Source organism: Cryptomeria japonica, chromosome 6 (genome assembly GCF_030272615.1).
Source record: "Cryptomeria japonica chromosome 6, Sugi_1.0, whole genome shotgun sequence".
NCBI lineage: Eukaryota > Viridiplantae > Streptophyta > Pinopsida > Cupressales > Cupressaceae > Cryptomeria > Cryptomeria japonica.
Window position 1 is genome coordinate 29,221,879 of NC_081410.1, and position 12,941 is coordinate 29,234,819.

Genomic DNA, 12,941 nt, shown 5'->3' on the forward strand with positions numbered 1-12,941 from the left:
CTCGCATAAACCAAATTATATCTTCCTTCGCATTCCACACTCAATCTTACATTTATATCATAACCTAAGACCAATTTTAGTAGGTCAGCTCTAAAGGATATTACAATAAAATCAATTTACAAATAAAACAATATCCGATGCAATAACTGATGCAACATGTCATCTTGATGAATTTACAATAATAATAAAACATCTCCATATCATGTCGTGCTGATCTAGAATAGATAAGCCTGCCGGTGTATAACTTGAACCTATTTGCCGATAACAACAAATATGCAAATACGAATATGCCAATGAACAGATCTCCAAGACAAAGGGTCCAAATGATGTCTTCAACATAACCAGGTGTTTTCCATATCATTCCAAGTGCCGGTGAACATTATATCCTCCCGATGTACCAGATACCGGTGACTGTGCATAAGTTACTTGCTTCCCAGTGAACATTTCCAATTCTTCAAAGTGCCAGAGTTGATAAGTGATAGTAGGTGTTAACATCAATGACAAAACCATACCAAAATACCAACATGATGTGGTGGGGGTTGTGGGGTCCACCAAGAAAGTGGTCGGTGGAGTAGAGAGCCAGCAGAGCTGCAAAAGTCAGCGATCGACAGTGCAGAGAGTCGACGGAGCTGCTGAAGTTGGTGGCCGATGGGGTAGAGAGCTGGTGTCAAGAGGCCGGTGTCAGCAGGGAAGTCAATGTTGGTAGGCGGCAAGGCCGATGCTGATGGTGGAGGGGTCGATCTAGAGCAAGCGGTGCAGTGGGGACAGAGTAGGAAGGACCATATGGTGGTCGCTTAGAAAAGCAGACGTAGTGGTCGCCTGTTCTCGGTCACCGATGGGAGTTGGAGAACACACCAGCAACATGAGAGGTTGGAAGGACTGCGGGGACTGACCAAGGTGGTGGTGGTACGGTCCTTGCCAAAAAACAATTCTGCAGTACGACAGTCGGTGGGGGGGAAACCCTCGTAAAAAAAATAAAAAAATAATTATTTTTTCCTTCAAGCCCGAAATTTGACTTTCACCAAAATAGGCCAAATTTATACTCAAAATCCATGGAAACGGCCAATTGGACACAATAGTGAGGTCAAATATGGTCTAGGATGCCTCCAAAAGATGCTTCTCCTCATATCTACCTCTTGATGTCATAATAATGCCTCTCAAAGATGAATCATTGATGCTCTAATGGCTCTGATACCATGTGATATTTTTCCAAGATCAAGAGGTCAATGAAATGTACAAAATAGATAGACAAAATATAAGACAAGAATAAACTATATTCTCATCAATAGATAAATGATCAATAGTTGTTCATACAATGTAGATGAACCTGCATATATAGACAAAGCAATATGGATATGTGAGCACACAAACATGACATCTGGCTCAATAAGAAACAAGGGTAGGTAGGAAATAGGTTTGGTAGGTAGGAGAAACAATAAAATATTCCACATGAGGTGGATCACCCACTGAAGGTGGAATTATGACTCCACAATAAGTGGATATGATAGAGTAGTAACAAGATCACATCATAAAAGGTGGAAATTCTCCTACACATACTATCCTAATGTGACACATACTATCCCAATGTGACACAAACACCCAAGTGTCTCATACCCAAACTTCTATGAAATGCATTATCCTAAGTAAACTTAAGTAAGGTGTAATAATATCTATAATGAATAATTATTTAGACCAACACTTACAACCCATTAAATGAGGATTGGCGGCAATCCTTCCACTTCTAAAGAGACTACTTTCAAAGTAGAAAAGAAAGAAGAACCTGATAGTGAATCTAAACTCTCAGATGCTATTGAAGCATTTCTTGTTAGAAAACTGAAAAAAGAAATACAAGGGAAAATTACCCTTCAAATTCTTTAATTGTGGCAAAGTACGACACTTTTTTGCTCAATGCCCTCTCAATGATCAAAATAATGAAGAAAACAAATCTGAAAAGTTTTATAAAAAGAAAATGTGGAACCCTAAAGAGAAATTTAATACTTTAAAGAAAAAGAAGAGTCTCTTTACTAAAGAAGATTCATGCAGAAGATTCAGAAGACTTGCCTTGTGAAGGTGATGAGACAATTTTTATGACTGAAATTGAAACCCCTAAGAGGACCATGTCTAGCAATGCAAAAAAATTACCAGATCTTGAAAATTGTGAAATTGATCTAGAAGGAGAACTTCTTTGTGCTCTTTAGGAAGTCAAAAGGCTAAAAAAAATAGTGGCTACACATGAAATTACTAATCAGATTCTGCAAATTGATTTAACTAATTCAAAGCAGACAATTGACTATTTGAAAACCTTGCTTGCTGATAGTGACAAGAAAACACCTTAGAACAACAAGATATTTCTTTGTAGAAGCATATTGAACAATATGATAGAATAATACATTTAAATGATATATTGAGCAAGCAAAAACAATGCAAGAACTTGATTGGTGTAGGCTTTGAAAAATCTGAATCATCAAAATAGAACACTAAACCTGCAAACAGAAAGTAATTTCAGGCTTACAACATAATGACACCATTTAGATCGGGTTCTTTCATGGCTATTTCTTTTATTGCAACAAGTTTGGCCACAAGGTTAACACTTGCAGAGTTTTGCTACATATAATTCCTATGTTTGGACATGAACAAGCCTTTGGCTTTCCAACATAGTGAAGTGTATCAAGTGTAACACCTTTGGACATACCTCTACTCAGTGCGAATCAAAGGTAAATATTGATAAGGTGTGGAAACCTAAGTTTGTACCTAGCATAGAACAATCAATGTTAGTGTAGACTACAGTTCTTTAAAATAAGAAATCAATGTGGGTGTTGGACAGTATATGTTAACACCATATGACAGTTGATAGAATAATTGTCTTCATCTGGAAGATTTTGATGGTGGTTTTGTAATATTTGGTGACAATTTAGGAGCTTATGTAAGAGGTAAGGATGCATTATTGATGAATGGTGATACTCCAATCCACGATATTTATTATGTTGAAGGATTAAGACACAACTTGTTGGGTGTTAGTCAAATTTGTGATAGTGGTTATAATGTATCCTTTAGTTTTCAAGGTTGTGCTATCAAAAGTAAATCTGGTAAAATTGTTGTTGTTGGTTTAAGAGCAATTGGCAATGTTTACAACTTGCTTGACTCCACTAATTATCAAAATGATGAAGGTATATGCCTTATGGGTCAAGTTGAGGAAAATTGATTGTGGCACAAACGCTTGGGACATATAAATTTTGACAATCTGGATTCCATGAGAGAGAACCAAAATGTCACAGGTTTGCCTATTCTAAGTAAAACTATAAACACAGTATGCAAAGAGTGTCTAAAAGAAAAACAAACAAAATTATCTTTCAAATCTAAAGATCACTCTTCCACAAGACCACTGCAACTTGTGCATATAGACCTATTTGGTCCCACAAGAACTCAATCAATTAATGGTGAGAAGTAATTCATGCTCTTTGTTGATGATTATACCAGAATGGTATGGGTCACATTTCCCAAACACAAGTCTGAAGCATTTGATAGATTTAAGATATTCAGGAAAATGGTAGAACGTGAATCTGATTTAAAATTGAAATGCTTGAGACCAAACAAGGGTGGTGAGTTTACATCACAAGAATTTATTGACTTGTGAAAAACATGGAATTAAGAGACAATATGCTGCTACCTAGACACCTCAACATAATGGGGTGGTCAAAAGAAAGAATAGAACTATAATAGAGATGGTTCGCACAATGCTCAATGAGGCAAATCTGTCTGACATGTATTGGAAAGAAGTTGTTCACACATCAGTTTACATTCTAAATCATGTGCAAATCAGGGTAAAATCTACCTTCACGGCTTATGAACTCTGGTATGGTAAGGATGCTTCTATTAAATATTTCAAAATTTTTGGATGCAATTGCTATATTAAGAGAGATGAAGAAAATCTATGAAGCTTTGATACTAAAACCGATGAGAATATCTTTCTTGGATACTCCACTCGTAGAAAATCTTATAGATGTTTTAATAATAGATTGAATAAAATTGTTGAAACAATTAATGTACGATTTGATGAGCAGTTGCTTCTAGGTGATAATTTGCTGGATGTTGAGGAGGATACTCCGATGGGACTTGGAAAAGCTCCTAAATCTGAAGAAGCAGAGTCCATAGATGAGAAGGTTGGTTTAAGTTCCTAAGAAGTTACACCTCCTAAAACACCCTCCAAATTTGTCATCAAGAATCACCCTCAAAATCAGATCATTGGTGACATGAATGTTGGTGTTTTGACAAGAAGAAGAGATAAAGAAAATGAACAAGCCCAAATGGCAGAACATTACTGCTTGGTAACTAATTTTGAACCTAAAAATGTTTCTAATGCTATAGTTGATGAATGTTGGTTAAATGCAATGAAAGAAGAAATCAGTCAAATAGAAAAGAGTAAAACTTGGTGTTGAAATGTGGCGACTGATCAGCAAAGTATGTACATTTTTTTTTGCCATTTTTCGTTGATGAAAACTGACATTGTAATAAAACCCTAAAAAGGCCGATTTTGTTTGTTTCCCTAAAATGCATGTTATAAGCGACTGGGATGCTTAAGGCATTGTAAGGTTGATGTACTATTTTTGCTAGATAATAAGAAAGATTGGACGGCTGTGTATGGTGGACGTAACCCATTATGGGTGAACCACGTTAAATCTCTGTGTTATCTGTGTCCTATTTTATTTCTTTATCTTTCATATTTAAATCTGCATATAATTGTTAGTTCATATTTGCTTCAGATCTGCTTGAAACCCTAACAATTGGTATCAGAGCCAAGTTTTCTGTAAATTGGCAGGACTTTAAGATTTGAGTGGGAGCAATGGAGGATTCCAAATTCAAGGTCGAAAAGTTTAATGGCTAGAATTATCAGTTATGGAAAATGCAGATGGAGGATTACTTGTATCAAAAGGATTTGTGGCGGCCATTGGAAGGAAAGGCAAAGAAACCGACCACAATATCAAATGAAGAGTGGGACATTTTAGATAGAAAGGCACTGGGATCCATTCGATTGTGCCTTGCGTTGTCTGTAGCATTCAATATAACAGAAGCAAAAACGAATGTAGATTTGATGGCAACATTGGCTAAGTTGTATGAGAAACCCTCGGCTTCGAATAAGGTATTTCTTATGAAGCGTTTGTTTAATTTGAAAATGAGTGAGGGAGGATCTGTAGCGGAGCACTTAAATGAATTTAATACAATTACCAGTCAATTGTCTTCAATAAAAATTACCTTTGCAGAAGAGGTTAGGGCTCTCTTGATTTTATGTTCTTTGCCAGAAAGCTGGAATAGCTTGGTTATGGCTGTAAGTAACTTTGTCTCTGGTAAAAATACTTTGGTATTTGATGATATTGTTGGTGTTATCCTAAGTGAGGAAATGCGAAGGAAAAGCACAGGTGAGACTCCAACATCATCGGGTAGTGTTTTGAATGTGGAGAATAGAGGAAGATCAAAGGAAAGAGGAAAAGGCCATGGGAATGAGAAGTCACGAGGGAAGTCAAAGAAAGGACGCTCTCAATCTAGAGGAAAGAAAGATTGCTGGTACTGCGGAAAGCCTGGTCATCTAAAGAAAGACTGTTGGTCTCGGAAAAACAAAGAAGGAGACAAAAATGAAAATAACAGTAAGGAAGCTAATATTGCAAGTAATACTTTACAAGATGCTTTAATCTTATGTTTGGATAATGTTAATGATTCCTGGGTAATAGATTCTGGGGCTTCATTTCATGCTACACCCCATAGAAAATATTTTCTAGATTATGTTCAAGGTGATTTTGGATAGGTATATTTGGGTGATGATGAGCCCTGTCAAATTGTTGGAAAAGGAAAGATAAAGATCAAGTTGCAGAATGGTAATGACTAGTTTCTGCAGGAGGTAAGACATGTTCCTAATCTAAGAAGAAATTTAATATCTGCAGGGCAACTAGGTAGTGAAGGTTGCATAGTTACCTTCTCAGACAGTATGTGGAAGGTCACTAAAGGATCATTAGTAGTAGCTAAAGGTGTGAAGGTAGGCACATTATATCTATGTACTGGTAACACTTACTCTACCTTAGCTGCTACGGATAAAGTTACTGCAGGGACAACAACAATAAATGTTGCAAGAACATATTCGATAATGTGGCACCATAGGCTTGGGCACATGAGTGAGAAAGGGAAGAAAATCCTTCACTCCAAAAATCTATTGCCAGGATTAAAAAAGATTGATTTAGAGTTCTGTGAAAACTGTGTTTATGGTAAACAAAAAAGAGTCAGATTTCTCAAGGTTGGGAAAGAGAAGAAGACTGAGAAGTTAGAGCTTGTACATTCAGATGTATGGGGACCGGCTCAGGTATCATCTCTTGGTGGCTCTTGTTATTATGTTATTTTTATTGATGACTCAACCAGAAAAACATGGGTATATTTTCTAAAGAAAAAATCAGATGTTTTTGAAACTTTTAAGAAATGGAAAGCTTTGGTTGAGAATGAGACAAGAAAAAAGTTGAAGTGTCTCAGATCGGATAATGGAGGTGAGTATTGTAGCAAAGCATTTGAAGATTACTGTTCCTTAAATGGGATTCGAAAGCAGAAGATAGTTCCAGGAACTCCACAGGAAAATGGCGTGTCAGAGAGAATGAATAGGACTATTATGGAACGTGCGAGGAGCATGAGATTGCATGCTAGATTGCCCTTACATTTTTGGGCAGATGCTGTACATACTGTTGTCTATTTGATAAATAGAGGACTTTCAACCCCTTTGGATGGTGGTATTCCAGAGGAGGCATGGACTGGTAAAAAGGTAAATTATTCTTTTCTAAAAACTTTTGGTTGCGAAGCTTTTGTCCATGTTGATAAAGAAAACAGAACCAAGCTTGATGCTAAATCTCAGAAATGTACCTTCATTGGATATGGGATAGACGAATATGGCTATCGGTTATGGGATTTTGAAAATAAGAAAATAATTAGAAGTAGAGATGTTATATTCAATGAGAAGGTTATGTATAAAGAACAGATGCAGGAAAAGAAGCATAAACAGGAAAAACAAGAATATGTGGTGTTGGATGAGATTCTTGAAAATGAAATGCCACAGGTACCTGATGCTCAGCAACAACAGATTGTCCCACAAACTCCTGCATGTGTTAGACGTTCTACGAGGACAAGTAGACCCCCTGAAAGATTTTCTCCTTCTTTGTATTCTATTTTATTAACGGATTCTGGTGAACCAGAAGAATATGAAGAAGCAATGCAGGTGGATGCCAAACAACAGTGGCAGCTAGGCATGAAAGAGGAGATGGACTCCTTGATGAAAAATAAGACTTGGGACTTAGTCCCTTTACCTACAGGAAAAAGAGCCTTGCCTAACAAATGGGTTTATCGGCTGAAGGAGGAGGAAGGAGGTCAGAAAAGATATAAGGTCAGACTTGTGGTAAAAAGTTTTGCACAGAAAAAGGGTATAGATTATGATGAAATATTTTCTCCAGTTGTAAAAATGACTTCAATTAGAACTGTACTTAGTCTTGTGGCTGCAGATGATTTACATCTTGAACAATTAGATGTCAAAATAGCTTTTCTCCATGGAGATTTGGAGGAGGAAATTTACATGTTGCAGCCATAGGGATATGAGGTCAAAGGAAAGGAGAACTTGGTGTGTAGGTTGAAGAAAAGTCTGTATGGTCTAAAGCAAGCACCCCGACAATGGTATTTAAAATTTGATAGTTTCATGGCTAAACACGGCTATCATAGATGTCATTTTGATCATTGTGTATATTTTAAGAGTTTTGATAATGGTAGTTATATTATCATGTTACTTTATGTTGATGACATGCTTGTTGCTGGGTCTAACATGCAACAAATAAATAATCTTAAACAGAAATTAGCCAGGTCATTTGCTATGAAGGATTTGGGTGTAGCTAAGCAAATTCTCGGTATGAGGATTACACGGGACAGGAAAAATAGAACCTTGAATTTGTCCCAAAGTGAGTATATAAAGAAGGTGTTGAAAAGATTTAACATGCAGGATGCAAAAGCAGTTAGTACACCCTTGGCTAGTCATTTCAAATTGACTAAGGAGATGTGCCCAAAGGCACAGGAAGAGGTTAATAAAATGTCTAACATCCCATATTCATCAGCTATTGGTAGTCTGATGTATGCAATGGTATGCATAAGGCCAGATATTGCACATGCAGTGGGAGTTGTGAGCAGGTTTATGAGTAATCCGGGTATGGAACATTGGAATGCTGTGAAATAGATTCTTTGGTATTTGAAAGGAACTACTATGAAGGCATTATGTTTCAAAGGATCTAATGCTGCTCTAAGTGGATTTGTTGACTCTGATCTGGCGAGTGATATTGATTCACAGAGGAGTACTACAGGGTATGTTTTTTACTATAGGGGGAACTACAGTCAGTTGGGTTTCTAGGCTGCAAAAGGTTGTTGCACTTTCAACCACTGAAGCTGAGTATGTTGCTGCTACAGAAGCCAGGAAGGAGATGATTTGGTTACAATGTTTTCTGGAGGAATTGGGTCAGACACAGGAGGATAGCCCATTGTATACTGATAGCCAGAGTGCCATTCATCTTGCAAAGAACTCTGCTTTTCATTCAAGGACAAAGCACATTCAGCTCAGGTACCACTTTATTGAGACTGTTTTGGAGGAGGGTCAGTTATGGCTTGAGAAGATTCACACAAGTGAGAATCCTGTCGATATGTTCACAAAGGTAGTTCCACAGGAGAAGCTGATTTCTTTATCAGTTTCTGTTGGTCTTCTTGATTGATAATTTTGGAATTTATACCAGTCAAGTCCTAGTGTTTTATCCAGCAGATATTGCATGTACAGTGGTGTCATGTAGTATCAGTCTCCAAGTGGGAGATTGTTCGGTGTGGAGCCTGATCAGTCTCCAAGTGGGAGATTGTTGAAATGTGGTGACTGATCAGCAAAGCACTATACACTCAGCATGTATCCTCACTGGGGTCCCGGGCCGGGTTGGGCCCCGGGCAGGGGTTCGAGGGTGGCAGCCCCCGAGAAAGCGGGGGTTCAAGGGCGGCAGCCCCCGAGAATTTTTTTTTTTGCCATTTTTCATTGATGAAAACTGACATTGTAATAAATTCCTTAAAAGGCCGACTTTGTTTGTTGCCCTAAAATGCATGTTATAAGCGGCTGGGATGCTTAAGGCATTGTAAGGTTGATGTACTATTTTTGCTAGATAATAAGAAAGATTGGACGGCTGTGTATGGTGGACGTAACCCATTCTGGGTGAACCATGTTAAATCTCTGTGTTATCTGTGTCCTATTTTATTTCTTTATCTTTCGTATTTAAATCTGCATATAATTGTTAGTTCATATTTGCTTTGGATCTGCTTGAAACCCTAACACTTGGGAACTAGTGCCTAGAATAGATGATAGGAATGCCATAGGAGAAAAGTGGGTGTTTAGCAATAAACTTGATGAATCTGGAAATGTTGTTAGGAACAAGGCACATTTTTTTACAAAGGGTATGCACAACAAGAAGGTGTAGACTTTGGTGTAACATATGCACCTGTTGCTAGATTAGAATTAATCAGAACATTTCTTGCATATTATTGCTACAATAACTTTAAGGTCTATCAAATGGATGTGAAAACTGCATTTCTTAATTATTATCTTGATGAAGAGGTTTATATGGAACAACTAGAAGGGTTTGTCTCTACTAGAAAAACTAGATTATGTGTATAGATTGAAAAAGGCCCTTTATGGTCTTAAACAAGCTCCTAGAGCTTGGTATTCAGGGTTGGATTCTCACTTAACAGTCAATGGTTTCATAAGAGGAAGAGTTGATAGAAATATTTATGTCAAAAAATAAGGTAATGATATTATTGTTGTGGAAGTTTACATTGATGACATCATCTTTGGTAGCAATAATGATGCATTATCTCAAAAGTTTTCAAAGATAATGGAATCTGAATTTGAAATGTCAATGTTAGGTAAACTAAAATTCTTCCTTGGTCTTCAAGTGTCCCAACTTGAACATGGCATATTTATTTCTCAAACAAAATATGCAAAAGAATGCTAAAAAGGTTTCAAATGGTTTATTGCAATGATGTAAGTACTCCTATAGTCACTAATTATAAAATTTATAAAGTTGATGAGTCTCCTGATGTTGATCAGAAAATATGCAGGTCAATGATAGGCAATTTGCTTTATCTAATGGCATCAAGACCTGATATAATGCAGGCAGTTTGTTTGTTTTCTAGATTTCAATCTTCTCCTAAACAATCTCATTTTTAACTATACAAATAATATTCAAATATATTCAGGGTACTCTTGACTTTGGTCTTTGATATACTATAAATAATAAATTTACTTTGCTAGCTTATGTTGATTTTGATGGGCTAGTTGTGTGGATAATAGACAGAGCAATAGTGGTGCTGCATTTTTTCTTGGTGAATGTCTTGTTGGATGTCATAGCAAGAAAGAAGATTGCATCTCACTTTCCATAGCAAAAGTAGAGTATACAATTGCTACATCTTGTTGTACACAACTACTTTGGATGGAACAAAAACTTTGGATATGGGTATTTTTTTGATAAACCTCTTACTATATTCTGTGATAATACTAGTGCCATAAATCTCTCTAAAAATCCAATGATGCATTCCAAAATGAAAGACATTGCAAGTAGGTTACTCTTTCTTTGTGACAAAGTATTGACTAATGAGGTTGTTTTGACATATGTTCCTACTCAAGCACAGGTTGCTGATATTTTTACAGAACCCTTGGCTACTGAAGCATTTGAATGCCTTCGGTTGAGATTTTTTGTTTAACCTCATGCACATGTTTAGGGGGAGCCTTTCTCTCCATGGGAAGCACTTTTCTACTTTCCTTGACTAATTTGTTACTCTTTATTCTATTACTTCGAGTTGCCCTTTGTCCTTGAGACAAAAAGAGGAGAAAGTTGCATCATTGACATTGGAATTCTTTATGCATTTATACAGTTGTCATTGCTTTGATAAATCTCTGTTGATATTATTAGTATTATACAGTGATATTGGCAGTAAATACAGTTGGTATTGTGCATTGACATTGTGTTGCCAATTGGCAGTAAATACAGTTGGTATTGTGCATTGATATTGTGTTGCCAGTTATGTTGACAGTAACATGTTGACAATAATATTATGATGACTGGAGCAATAACATTATATTGATAGGGGCATTATGATGAGAAGGGCAGTAACATTATATTGATAGGGGCAGTAATATTATGATTGATAGTGACATTATGTTGACAATGGTATCATATAATTTTTGGCTTGACATATTTTTGTTCTTGGCTTACATATTTATGGCTCCTTAGTTTTGTTGTCATGATCATTGGAATTGTTTCTGATCATTTATTTTGATTCTTGGTAGCATACAGGTGTTTAATGGTCAATGATGGCTTGGTTTTTGCTATCAAGGACAAACAACGAGTTTTTTTCGCTTTGTACTTGTCCTTAATGAAAAAAAGGGAATTTGCATCTCTAACAGTAGCATTGGAAGACTGATTATGATGATTATAGCTTTACCTTATGCAGATGTGGATCTTTGGTCATTGACATTTTGGTTTTGTGCATAATTAATTCACGGGAGGTTATGATACTTGGTTCATATTTCAGTGACATGGGTTTATGAGTTTCACTTGGTGTTTGATGTTACATTTTGTATGACTTGGGTATAGAGCATATTTATTCATTCATGGTTCATACCATATATGAAATGTTTGGTACTCTTGGTATGGTACTTAGCATGTTTTATTTTCAATTACATAGCACTAAGTACAATTTGCAATTATCCTAGGTTCATGCTTTAATAGCATTAAAATGCTATAGGTTTTTCATGTTATTCAGAATAGCTTACTTAAAGCTTGTTTGAACACGACATGACAAGAATTTGGTCTACATAGTCAAAATGTATGATGACATGTTTGATTTACTCACGTGAACAATGAGTTAATGATTCAAATAAATATGTTATGTTTTGACACTTATAGTGTCGGGTGACATGGTTTTCCATTGCATTGGCATATTTGAAAGGGCTTATGAATACTTTGGTTTCATTATATCGACATCTTTGAAAAGGTCTGCACAGTTATAAGTGACTTGACATTATTGACACCGTGGTATATTCTTCAAAAGTCTCGAACTTGAAGTGAATATTTGGTTTGAGTTTGAAGGTCGACATAAAAGTGATTAGGGTAGTTTCTTAAACATGTTTTAGATTTTTTGCAAACCCTAGCTTGGGTTGCCACCATGGCTGAGATACAAACAGTTATAGGCTTGGTTCAAGTTGGTTTCCGACACTGCAAAATAATGCTTAGGTTTGATAGATTCGTATGGTGGTTTCCTTGGTCGTTCATATGGAGATTTGTCCTTCTTGGGTTCCAGGTAATATTGTTCATTTTCTCAAAGATGGAAAATATAAATCGGTTGCTTGAATCTCATCTTTTAATTTTTGAAAGATTTAAATTAAAAAAAGGGAATTTCTATTGTATTTGAAGTTTATTTTATCTCTGAAATTCGAAGTAAGAAAAAGTTATTTTTCATGAAAACGAAAAGATTTTTAACATGGCAAAAAGTGATTGGTTTTTGTTTCTATTTTTTCAAACCCTATACGAGGGTTGCATTTTGAAGACATATGGCTTACTGGAGATGTTATTTAAAGACACATTTTTGCAGAAACATGTTGTTGGTGTGAATAAAAACAGAGCATTTATTGTTTTTAGAGTTTTGTTTTAGTATGATACTAAAACCAAAGTATTATGAAAGAAGATTATTTGGTTGTTATACAGAGATTTGAAAATATTTATAGACTATCTTTTATATTTGAAATCATTGCATAATATTTTTATATCAAACTCGTTACATTCATTGATAATTTTGTGATTGCAAAATATATTGCAATTATAAGGTTACCAGTGACTGTAACTTGAGTTGTT